Source organism: Myotis yumanensis, unplaced genomic scaffold (genome assembly GCF_028538775.1).
Source record: "Myotis yumanensis isolate MYYU_CA2020_CCGP unplaced genomic scaffold, mMyoYum1.0.hap1 SCAF_1, whole genome shotgun sequence".
In the NCBI taxonomy this organism is placed as follows: domain Eukaryota; kingdom Metazoa; phylum Chordata; class Mammalia; order Chiroptera; family Vespertilionidae; genus Myotis; species Myotis yumanensis.
In genome coordinates this window covers 68,478,210-68,490,992 of record NW_027223752.1, presented here as the reverse complement: position 1 = coordinate 68,490,992, position 12,783 = coordinate 68,478,210, and positions in this window count along the sequence as shown.

Sequence of the window (12,783 nt, the reverse complement as noted above, 5' to 3'; positions counted from 1 at the left end):
GTGCTTAGTAGCATTGATATTAGCAGTACTTTTGATGAACCATCTCTATTGCCTTTCCTTGGAAGTCGCATATAACTGGCCTTCATTCTCTACATCTGACAGGGTTGTTTTAGGGGAGGGGAATGGGTATTTAAGACCTAAAGCACTGGCCATCTAAAATTACAATTAGCACAATTCTTGCACAGGGTGAAAGCCTCCTATCTGTCATAATGGGAAAGATACACACATATTACAGGTAATAGTCATGTATTGTTGGCAAATAATTTATAGTTGCTAATTTTGGTAAACAGCCATGAAATGATTATGATTACATTTAAGAAATTACTTTTTAAAAATGAACTCACTTTGTCCATGATCCTGGCATGTGCCCTGACCGGGAATTGAACCAGCACACTCTCAATGCATGGGATGACAGTCAACCAACTGAGCTAAATGGCCAGGGCAGGGCTTGTTTTATGCCCGGACCCTTGCAAGATGTTTGAAAGGAAGCAAAAGAAGTACAAAAAGAAAAAAGATTTCTCCAGAAAGATTTCAAAGAAATTCAGATGCTTGGACCTCATCCAAGACCATTAAAGCAAAATCTCCAGCAGAAGATTTATAGTTTCTAAAGGCTCTCATGTGATTCTAATGTGCTACTAGGTCAGAGAATCATTGAACTAAAGGGATATATTTTCTCTAAAATTTTTAAAAAATTTATACAGAAAAATTGCACGTTTGGAAGATAAACTCCAAGGTACTCTCCACCTAGATTCACAAATGATTAACATTTTCCCATATTTTCTTAGTCACCCCCACATCCACTCCATATGATTTTTTTGTATACACAGACACACACACACACACACACACACACACACACACACACTCTAGAGGCCTGGTGCACGAATTTGTGCACCAGTGGGATCCCTAGGCCTGGCCTGTGGGATCAGGCTGAAACCGGCTCTCTGACATCCCTGAGGGGTCCCAGATTGTGAGAGGGTTCAGGCCAGGCCAAGGGACCCCACTGGTGCACAATCGGGGCCGGGGAGGGACACAGCTGGGGAGGGACCACGGGAGGACTCCAGGGTATGTCTAGCCCATCTTGCTCAGCCTGATTGGCAGGACCCCAGCAGCAAGCTAACCTACCAGTCAGAGCATCTGCCTCTTTGTGGTCAGTGCAGTCATAGCAACTGGTTAACCAGTTGACTGTCTGCCCCCTGGTGGCCAGTGCATGTCATAGCAAGCAGTTGAGCAGCCTTAGCATATCATTAGCATACTATGCTTTGATTGGTTGAACGGACGACTGGATGATCAGACACTTAGCATATTAGGCTTTTATTATATAGGATTTCTTAAATGTAATCCTAATCATTTCATGGGTGTTTACCCATATTAGCAACTATAAATCATGTACCAACAATACATGACTATTGTATATCTCTCTATATAAACAGCCAATATGCAAAGTGTCCCCTCAGGAGTTCGACCAGGAGACCGGGAGTTCGATCTCTCACTATGATGTGCGCTGACCACCAGGGGGCAGCGTGGAATGAAGGAAGGCCCCGACTGGCCTTGATCGCCAGCCAGACCTAGGGACCCTACCTTTGCATGAATTTCGTGCACTGGGCCTCTAGTCTCTCTCTCTCTCTCTCTCTCTATATATATATATATATACACATTTCTGCCTACTATGTCCTTTTCATCATTCTTGTCTATAATTTAAATGTCAGTGTTTTTCATCTCGTCCTCTCTAATATACTCATCCTCCAGCTTGTTCCTTTTTTTAAGTCTAAAGTACTTAGTAGCATTGATCTCAACAGTACTTTTGAAGAACCATCTCTATTTCCTTTCTTATATATGTGTGTGTGTGTATAAATATATATGTATACGTATATATACATACTATATATATATGTATACATATATATATATAACCCTAATATGCAAATAGACTAAATGGCGGAACAATTGAACAACCGAATAACCAGTCGCTATGATGTGCACTGACCACCAGGGGGCGTGCACGGAACATGGTGGGCATCAGCAGCAGGTGGCAGAGTGCGGAACATGGTGGGCATCGGCCGTAGCAGGATGGTGGAGCAGGTGAGTGGGGGCACCAGATCAAGGTGGGGTGCTGGTCACTGTCATCAGGGTGAGCTTCTGGTGGTTACTGAAAATTCTTTGTTCCTGCACACTGCGGTCCTGCTGGGCGCCTGCACCTGCTGCTGGTGCTGGCCCTGCTCATACCTGCTGCTGGCACCAGAACCACTGCTTGCACCCGCTGCCAGCACCCGGCACCGGTCCCAATCGTTCAGCGTTGTCAGTAGGAGCAAACGGCAACTGCTGGCCCTGATTGCCTCTCAGGTCTTCTCCACCTTCCCCTGCTCCTGAGGTGTGTCTCTTATGGATGTGAAGAGTTGTAATCTGGTATAGTCTCACACTGACCACTGGGTACAATGGCTCTTGGATCTCCAAGGAGGTGCAAAGTCAGCCACTACCTGAGGCCACCCAGCAGGAGCTACAGAGAGATCTGTATATTCCTCCTCTTTGTTTGGGGTTTGGAAGTGCCCAGATGAGGCCCAGCTGTGAAGCAATGCAGGCTGCTGCTGCTGGGCCTTAGGCCTTCTTTTGGAAGCTTTGGAGCTCTCTGACCCAGCTGCAGTTTGTTAGGTTTTAGGTTGCAAAAGGACAGGCTATTCATATGCAAAAGCCACTGCGCATGGCTTGGGTGGGGTTGTAAATTGGGTGGGGCGGGGTCTCAGAGAATCACCAGGGTGGAGCAAATGGCAATGGCTGCCAGTCAGCCCTGCCTCAGAGAGGTCCCTGGGCCTCTGTGTCCTGCGGCCCCGTGCAGGAACAATGATCGCTGCAAGCACCTCTGAGAGAAAGCCGCCCTGTGTTCCGGCCCGATGCAAGACAGTCCAGTTTCTCCCCGTATGAGTCTGGGTCCCCAGAGTCTCGCCTGGAACTGGAGTTCAGAGCAATCAGGAGCTTGTATCTTTCTCCTGATTGAAAAAAACAACAACAGCGCACCCAGTTGCCCACCTGTTTCGCGCTGCCTCCACACCTCCGCACCTCCTACCAGTCTCAATGTGCCTTTTTCTTTCCTCTAGTTGTAGAACTTCCACTCAGCTAGCTTTCCCGTGGTTCTGGATGATATTTGTTTTGTCTTTTAGTTGTAGCTTTGATGTGGTTGTGAGAGGCAGCAAGTACAGGTGTTTACCTATGCCACCATCTTGGTTGTTCCCATTTTTCTTTAAAATGATTTTTTGTGTGGTGATGGTTGCATAGCTATATAAATATACTAGAAATTAGTGAACTGCACATTTATAATGGGCAGATTTTACCAGTTGTAAATTATACCACAATGAAGCTCTTTAAAAAAATTTTTTAAAAGTAAGGTTTTATTCAGATCACCAGGAGAAAAAGGGCAGACCACAAATGTATACAAATTTTCTACTATCTACATATGTCTACCTTAATACTTACTTTGACACACTACCTCAGCTCTCCAGTATTTGCCTTAACATTTAGGTGACCAAAATTTATTTTCTCATAGTTTTTCCAAATAATTGGTTAGTCTATACTGAATAATTTAAACAATCCCTCTACTTAGAACTCAGATTATAATCAAAGGCAGGAATCCTTCTAATGCAAGCAGGTCGAACTCGCTGCCCACAGGCTGCATGCGGCCCACAACAAGTATTTTTGCAGCCCAGCCAATATAACGGTATGTAAGAAATGTTTTAATAAAAAATTCATAGCTTAATTTTTACAATATCCTGTTATACATAATTATTAATAACGAACTACAACGTTTGCTAATGACTGATTACTATAATCGTGTTGCATTCATTTCCCTTACACACCTTAAGCGCAGGTGCACCATCTCTCTCTATTATTACTAGCAGCGAATATTTTAGCAGCCAATTGCCACATCATTAGTCTTGTGCTTGTTTGGTGTGCACAACAGGAAATACTTCGCTTTTGGAGAACAAGAAAAATAGGTTTATTTGCATTATACTTGTTAATTTGTGCAATTACTCAGTGTCTGGTAAGTTAATGTTCAAGAAAAAACATTAATTTTTATTAAAATGTTCTATTATTTCATGTTAACGATTATTCATTTATTTCAGCCCTTTGTATTCAGCATATCTCTATCGAAATATACCTACGTTTCTATGAAAATTGAAGCTCTTGTTTTTTTGCAGCCCACATAAACTTAAACCTTGTTTATTTGGCTCGTGTTAGCCTTTGAGTTTGATATGTTTGTTCTAATGAGTATGAATCATAAAACATCAATGTGGGACCTCTCTGCTAGATACAGACACTGAATGATAATTCATTAAGAAGTATGACTGGGATTATCATACATTGTTTATCTGAGGGTATAGGAAATGAGGCTGATAGTGACAAAAATATCCTTATATCAAGTCGAAGATAAAAGAAGTCCCATTATGTTAGAATTCACTGAGGCAAATGCCTTGCACTTTTCTTCAACTAATTGGACATTTATAATAACAGAGGTAATATCATTGCACAGTTGCATAACATAGATGAAATACAGAAGAAAAAAATAGTAAATCTGGATTGCCAGGTATTTTCAGGGTAAGAGATGCCCTGGATAAATTAATTTTTCAGATGAATAAACATGGTTTATTCAAGGCCTTTTTATTTATTTATTTATTTATTTATTTATTTATTGTCTAAAGTTTTACATATGTCTCCTTTTTCCCCACTTGACACCCCCTCCCAACAGTCAGTCCCTCCCTAGGCAAGTGCCCACCGCCCCAGTGTCTGTGTCCATTGGTTATGCTAATATGCATGCATACAAGTCCTTTGGTTGTTCTCTAACCGCCCCCTTCCCTGCCATTTGTCTCTGGATCTATTCTTGTTCATCAAATTATGTTGATCATTATATCCCACATATGACTGAGATCATGTGATATTTATCTTTCTCCGACTGGCTTATTTTGCTTAGCATAATGCTCTCCAGTTCCATCCATGCTGTTGCAAATGGTAAAAGTTCCTTCTTATTTATAGCGGCATAGTATGCCATTGTGTAGATGTACCAGGTTTTTAATCCACTCATCTGCTGATGGGAACTTAGGCTGTTTCCAAATGTTAGCTATTGTAAATTGTGCTGCTATGAACATAGGGGTGCATATGTCCTTTCTGGTTGGTATTTCTGGTTTCTTGGGATATATTCCTAGAAGTGGGATTACTGGGTCAAATGGGAGTTCCATTTTTAACTTTTTGAGGAAACTCCATACTGTTCTCCACAGTGGCTGCACCAGTCTGCATTCCCACCAGTAGTGTACGAGGGTTCCTTTTTCTCCACATCCTCGCCAGCACTTGTCGTTTGTTGATTTATTGATAATAGCCATTCTGACAGGTGTAAGATGGTACCTCATTGTCGTTTTGATTTGCATCTCTCAGATGATTAGTGACTTTGAGCATGTTTTCATATGTCTCTCAGCCTTCTGTATGTCTTCTTTCAAAAAGTGTCTATTTAGGTCCCTTACCCATTTTTTGATTGGATTGTTTATCTTCCTTTTGTTAAGTTATATGAGTTCTCTGTAAATTTTGGAGATTAGGTCCCTTGCCCATTTTTTGATTGGATCGTTTATCTTCCTTTTGTTAAGTTATATGAGTTCTCTGTAAATTTTGGAGATTAAACTTTTATCTGAAATAGCATTGGCAAATATGTTCTCCCATGCAGTGGGCTTTCTTGTTGTTTTGTTGATAGTTTCTTTTGCTGTGCAGAAGCTTTTTATTTTGATGTAGTACCATTTGTTTATTTTCTCCTTAGTCTCCATTGCCCTAAGAGCTATGTCTGTAAAGATATTGCTATGACACAGGTCTGCTATTTTGCTGCCTATGGAGTCTTGTAGGATTTTTATGGTTTCCCGTCTTACATTTAAGTCCTTTAGCCATTTTGAGTTTGTTTTTGTGTATGGTGTAAGTTGGTGATCTAGTTTCATTTTTTTGCATGTATCTGACCAAATTTCTCAACACCATTTATTGAAGAGACTGCCTTGACTCTATTGTATGCTCTTGCCTCCTTTGTCAAATATTAATTGAGCATAATGGCTTGAGTTGATTTCTAGGTTTTCTGTTCTGTTCCATTGTTCTATTTGTCTGTTTTTGTGCCAGTACCAGGCCGTTTTGAGAACCGTGGCTTAGTAATATAGCTTTGTATCTGGCATTGTGATCCCTCCAATTTTGTTCTTCTTTCTCAGGATTGCTGTGGTTATTTGGGGTATTTTTTTTATTCCAGATGATTTTTTGGAGAGTTTGTTCTAGATCTTTGAAGTATGCTGTTGGTATTTTAATGGGGATTGCATTGAATCTGTAGATTGCTTTGGGTAGTATGGACATTTTAATGATGTTGATTCTACCAATCCATGAACATGGTATGTTCTTGCATTTGTTTATGTCTTCCTTTATCTCTTTTTTTTAAATGTCCTATAGTTTTCCGAGTACAGGTCTTTTATCTCCTTAGCTAAGTTTATTCCTAGGTATCTTAATTATTTTGGTTTAATGGTAAATGGGATTTTTTCTTTCAAGGCCCAGTATTTGATTAACTATTTATATAAAATCCTCCTAAGTTGACATACCTGACTATTTTTTAAAAATTAAAATGTAAAATACATATGTAAGAGTGTATGGAATATATATGTACGGCTTATACTACAATGATCAAGTACTCATTGACCATCTAGCTTTGGAAACAGAACAGTGTTAAAATCTCTGTGTACCTCTCTCAGCTCTGAGGTGATCACCAATCTACATCTTATATCTGTTTTATTTTGTTTTCCCTTTTTGAAAATGATTCACAGACCTGCTTTCCCAACAAATATATTGTTTAGTTTTTTTCTATACTACATATATAAGTATAGTTTCAAAACTTTAAATGAATGGAATCATGTTGTATGTCTTCCTCAGTTTTTTAAAAATTCAAAATTATGTTGTGTTCCACTGTATAAAAATAAAACAATTTAAATATCCAAAACACTGTTTATAGATAGTGGTTGTTTCTAGTTTTTGTTGTTGTTGTTGTTTTGCTATTGTTTTAACAACAATGTTGCCATAAGTATTATTGTATATATGTATTGGTAAATAGGAGCAAGGGTTTCTCTAGGTATCTACACTAATAAAAGAGAAACATGCAAATTGGTGTCACTCCGCTACACCCACCAGCCAATGAGGATGACTATGCAAATTAACCCAACAAAGATGGCAGTTAATTTGTATATGCAGGCGCGAAGCGAAGACTGAAGACAACTAAAGACTGAAGAGGCTTGGCTTCTCTGCTGTGACTGGACCAGAGGCCTGGGTCCCAAGTGCCGGAGTAAAACCGGTGCCGGCAGCCAGGGGAAGGAAGGCCTACTGCGTGAATCTTCATGCAATGGGCCTCTAGTATATCTGATAAATGCTGGGACATACAGTATGCATATTTCCAAGTAAGTAATGCTAAATTGTTGGTCAAAGCAATTGTGCCAATTTACATCCTCACAAGCAATGGGAGTTCCCATTACTGTCTTTGCCAATTCAAGTTTTACCAGTAAGGTGGACACATAATTGTATCTCATTTTAGTGTTAGTATGCATTTCCCTAATTACCACTTATTAAACTTTTCATAAGTTTACTTGCCGTTTAAGTTTCCTCTTCTATGAAATTCCTATTTAGGTGTTTGCCCATTTTTTCTATTGGGTTATTTGTCTTGTATTGATTCATAGGGTTATTTGTAGGTTCTGGATAACCAGTCCTTTATTGGTTATTTCCTCTGAAAATATCTTCTCCTACTGGTTAATACTTGTGTCTCATTTAAAAGATTCTTCTCTATTCAGAGGCCAGAGAGATATTTTCCTGTGCTTTATTCACATGCTTTAAAAATTTGCTTTTCATATTTAAATCCCTAATAGTTCAATCAACTAGAAAGTAACAAGTATACATTTGTAAGCACCTAACATCATAATTTCAATATATATATAAAGCAAAAATTAACGAAAAGAAATCAATAAAACTATAATTAAGTATATTTTAGCATGCTTCTTTCAGTAACTGATAGAGGAATCAGACAATATGAACATTCTTTAAACACACACAAAACTCTAACCATATGCTTCAATCATAAGGATAATTTCATAAGGATAATTATCACACAAGCTATATTCTTTGATCTTAGTGCATTTAGGTATCCAGAAATCAATAGCAATAAGGTAAATAAATAATCCCATGTATCTGAAAATTTTAAAATATTTTAAATAACCCATGGATCAAATAACTTACACTGGAATTCCAAAAATACTTTAAATTGAACAATAAAAATGGCATCTCAAAAACTTTGGCATACAGTTTCAAGGAAATTTATAGACATATGCACATTTTAGAAAAACAAAAAATGAAAATGAGTCATCTCAAGACATTAGAAAAAGAAAAGCAATCTAAAACCAGGGAACTTATAAGATCAGAAATTAATGGTATAGAGAAGAGATATATGAGAGTATGAAGCCAGAAGTTTCTTATTTGAAAAGGCTAAGAAAATTGACAAACCTCTGGTGAGACTAAGAAATAGAAAGGCACAAATAACTAATATCAGAAATGAAAAAGAAGCCATTACTACAGAACCTTGCAGACATTAAAAAAATAACAAAAGTTTTTATGAACAGCATTATAATAGTACTAGAACCTGGAGCATGAAATTCATGCACAGCTGCAGTCCGTAGGCCTAGCTGGCAATCAAAGCGCAAGCATCTGGTGTGGAAGAGCAGATCCCAGCTGACTTCTGCTCCGCCCTGTTGATTCCCTGAGAACCTGCCCCACCCAAGCTGTGCACAGAGGCTTTTGCATATGAATGGCCTCGTCTTTTGCAATCTAAAATTACCTAACAAACTGCAGCTAGGTCAGAGAGATCCAGAACATCCAAAGAGGGCCCAAGGCCCCCCCCCCAGGCCCCCATGCACCCCCTTCTGCCTGAGTCATCGGGTCCCCTGCCACCACCGCTGGTCACCATCTGTGGGGCAATCAGTGGGGTGATTGGGACCTGCTCACACCTACCATGGCCTGGCGCCACCTGCTCACCTGCTCCACCATCCTGCTGTGGTCCCGCTCTCGTCGGGGCCCATTGGGGCCGGCAGCACCTCCACAGCTGCCCGCTGCCAGTGCTGTGTCACTGATGCCTCCATGTTCCACGCTGCCCCCTGGTGGTCAGCACACATCATAGCGAGCGGTTGAACTCCTGATCGAACTCCTGGTCGAGGAGACAATTTGCATATTAGGCTTTTATTATATAGGATTCTTGAAATTTTAGATTAAATGGGCCCAACACCAGAGAATATAGCTTATCAAAACTGATCTAAGGAGGGGGGCGGATACTGTAAAAGGAAAACATAATTTTGAGAAAATTGGAAATTTGAACACTCATGATATTTGACTGTATTAAAAATTATTATTTTTAAGTGTGATGATGATATTGTGGGTTTTTTTTAAAGTCCAATTAAAACATTTATAGATGAAATGGTAAAATGAGTTTGCTTCAAAATAATACTTGATGCTACAATTCCCACTTCTGAGTATTTAACCAATTTGAAAAGACATATGCATTCCTATGTTCATTGCAGCATTATTTCCAATAGCCAATATAAGTGTTTGTGGATTTTATAAATGGATAAAGATATGGGGTATATATATATATATATATATATATATATATATATATATATGCAATGGAATTTTATTACTCAGTCATAAAAAAGATTAAAACCTGCTGGGCCAGTGTGGTTCAGTGGTTGAACTTTGACCTGTGAGGTCCCTGTTCCTTTCCCGGTGGAGGCACATGCCCTTTCTGTGGGCTCAATCCCCAGTGGGGGTCGTGCAGGAGGCAGCCAATCAATGATTCTCATCATTGATGTTTCTGTCTCTCTCTCCCTTCCTCTCTGAAATCAATAAAAATATATTTAAAAATAAATAAAACAAATGAACAAATAAAACAGAAACAGACTCATAGATACAGAGAACAAACTGGTGGTTGCCAGGAGGAGGCAGTAGCAGGGGTGGGTGAAATAGGTGAAAGGGATTAAGGGTACAAACTTCCAGTTAAAAAATAAGACACAGGGGAAACCAAGATGGTGGCATAGGTAAACACCTGAAATTGCTGCCTCACACAACCACTTCAAAAATACAACTAAAGACAAAATGGACATCATCCAGAACCACAGGAAGGCTGGCTGAGTGGAAATTCTACAACTAGAAGGAAAGAGAAAAGCACACTGAGACTCAGAGGAGGTGCAGAAGTAAAGTGCAGAGGTACAGAAGCGCACGCAGAAAGGGCTGGCAACTGAGGACGCTGTTGTCTTTTTCAATTGGGAGGGAGACACAAGCTCCCAACTGCTCTGAACTCCAGTTCTGGGCGAGTCTCTGGGGACCCAGACTCATACGGGGAGAGACTGGACTGTCTGGCATTGGTGGGAACTCGAGGGCGGCTTTCTCTCAGAGGTGCTTGCAGTGATTATCACGGAACAGTGAGACTGGGGGCCTCTTAGGGGAGGACTGAGGATCAGCCATAGCTGTTTGCTCCGCCCTGTTGATTCCCTGAGAACCTGCCCCACCCAAGCTGTGCACAGAGGCTTTTGCATATGAATGGCCTCGCCTTTTGCAATCTAAAATTACCTAACAAACTGCAGCTGGGTCAGAGAGACCCAGAACATCCAAAAGAGGGCCCAAGGCCCCACAGCAGCTTACATTGCTTCACAGCTGGGTCTCATCTTAGAACCTCCAAACCCCAAACAAAGAAGAGGAATCTGCATATCTCTCCATAGCTCCTGCTGGGTAGCCTCAGGCAGAGGCTAAATTAGCACCTCCTTAGTGATCCAAGAGCCAGTGTACCCAGTGGTCAGAGTGGGACCATCCAGATTACAACTCCTTAGATCCATAAGGGACACACTCAGGGGGCAGACTCAATGAGCACCAAAGCCCCACTGAAGCAAGTCTTGCCCCATAAGGGTGTCTCCAGCACAGAAGTATTCCCACCATAGACACAATTGATTCTCACAGCCAGTTGGCCTGGAGGTCAATTCCTCCCAGTGATACCAACAGCAATCAAGGCTTAACTACAACAAGACTGTACACTCAGCCCACAAAGGGGTGCACTAAGAGTGTCCACCTCAGGTAATTGGGGAGGCTGAGCCACTGGGCCCTATAGGACACCTAGCACAGAAAGCCACTCTATCAACACAGGGAAGCAGCCAAAATGTGGAGACAAAGAAACAGGTCACAAATGACAGAAATGGAGGAAAGCAAACTACAGGATATAGAGTTCAAAACCACAGTTATAAGGTTTTTCAAGAATTTTCTAGGAACCGCCGATAAATCTAGTGAGACCCTTGAGGATATGAAAAAGGACCAACTAGAAATTAAGCATACACTGACTGAAATAAAGAATATTATACAGAGATCCAACAGCAGACTAGAGGATCACAAGAATCAAGTTAAAGATTTAAAATACGAAGAAGTAAAAAACACCCAACAGGAAAAGAAAAAAGAAAAAAGAATCCAAAAATATGAAGATAGTGGAAGGAGCCTCTGGGACAACTTCAAGCAAACCAATATCTGAATTATGGGGGTGCTAGAGGAAGAGAGAGATATTGAAAACCTACTTGAAGAAATAATGACAGAAAACTTCCCCTACCTGGTGAAAGAAATAGACTTACAAGTCCAGGAAGCACAGAGAACCCCAAACAAAAGGAATCCAAAGAGGACCACACCAAGACACATCATAATTAAAATGCCAAGGGCAAAAGACAAAGAGAGAATCCTAAAAGCAGCAAGAGAAAGAAAATCAGTTACCTACAAGGGAGTACCCATGCCACTGTCAGCTGATTTCTCAACAGAAACTTTGCAGGCCAGAAGGGAATGGCAAGAAATATTCAAAGTGATGAATGCCAAGAACCTACAACCAAGATTACTTTATCCAGCAAAGCTATCATTCAGAAGTGAAGGTCAGATAAAGAGCTTCACAGATAAGGAAAAGCTAAAGGAGTTCATCACCACCAAACCAGTATTATATGAAATGCTGAAAGGTATCCTTTAAGAAGAGGAAGAAGAAGAAAAAGGTAAAGATACAAATTATGAGCAACAAATACACATCTGTCAACAAGTGAATCTAAAAATCAAGTGAATAAAAAATCTGCTGAACAGAATAAACTGGTGAATAAAATAGAATCAGGGACATAGAAAGGGAGTGGACTGACAATTCTCCGGGGGGAAAGGGGTGTGGGAAGAGACTGGACAAAAATCGTGCACCTATGGATGAGGACAGTGGGGGGTGGGTAAGGGCAGAGGGTGGGGTGGGAACCGGGTGGAGGGGAGCTATGGGGGGAAAAAAGAGGAACAACTGTAATAATCTGAACAGTAAAGATTTTTTAAAAAGCTAAAAAAAATAAGACACAGGGGTTATAATAACTGCAGAGAGAATAGTCAATAGTACTGTAGTAACTTCATACAGTGAGAGAAGGTAACTAGACTTATGGGGATAATCAACATTGTAATGTGCATAAATATCAAATCACTAAAACTAATATTGTAAGTCAATTATATTTCAATTAAAAAAAAATTGATGCTACAGAACCTGCACTCCTGCCTGTACAACATGGCACAAGAATTTTGTTAGTATGCACTTTGGGTTTAAAACTCACAAGTGTGGCTACTGACCCCTCCGCGCTGAAGGAGGGGAAGCCGAGCGTCCTGTGCACAGTCCTAGGAGTTGGTTCCCTCAGCCTGGTAGCGACGGGATCCTTCTTC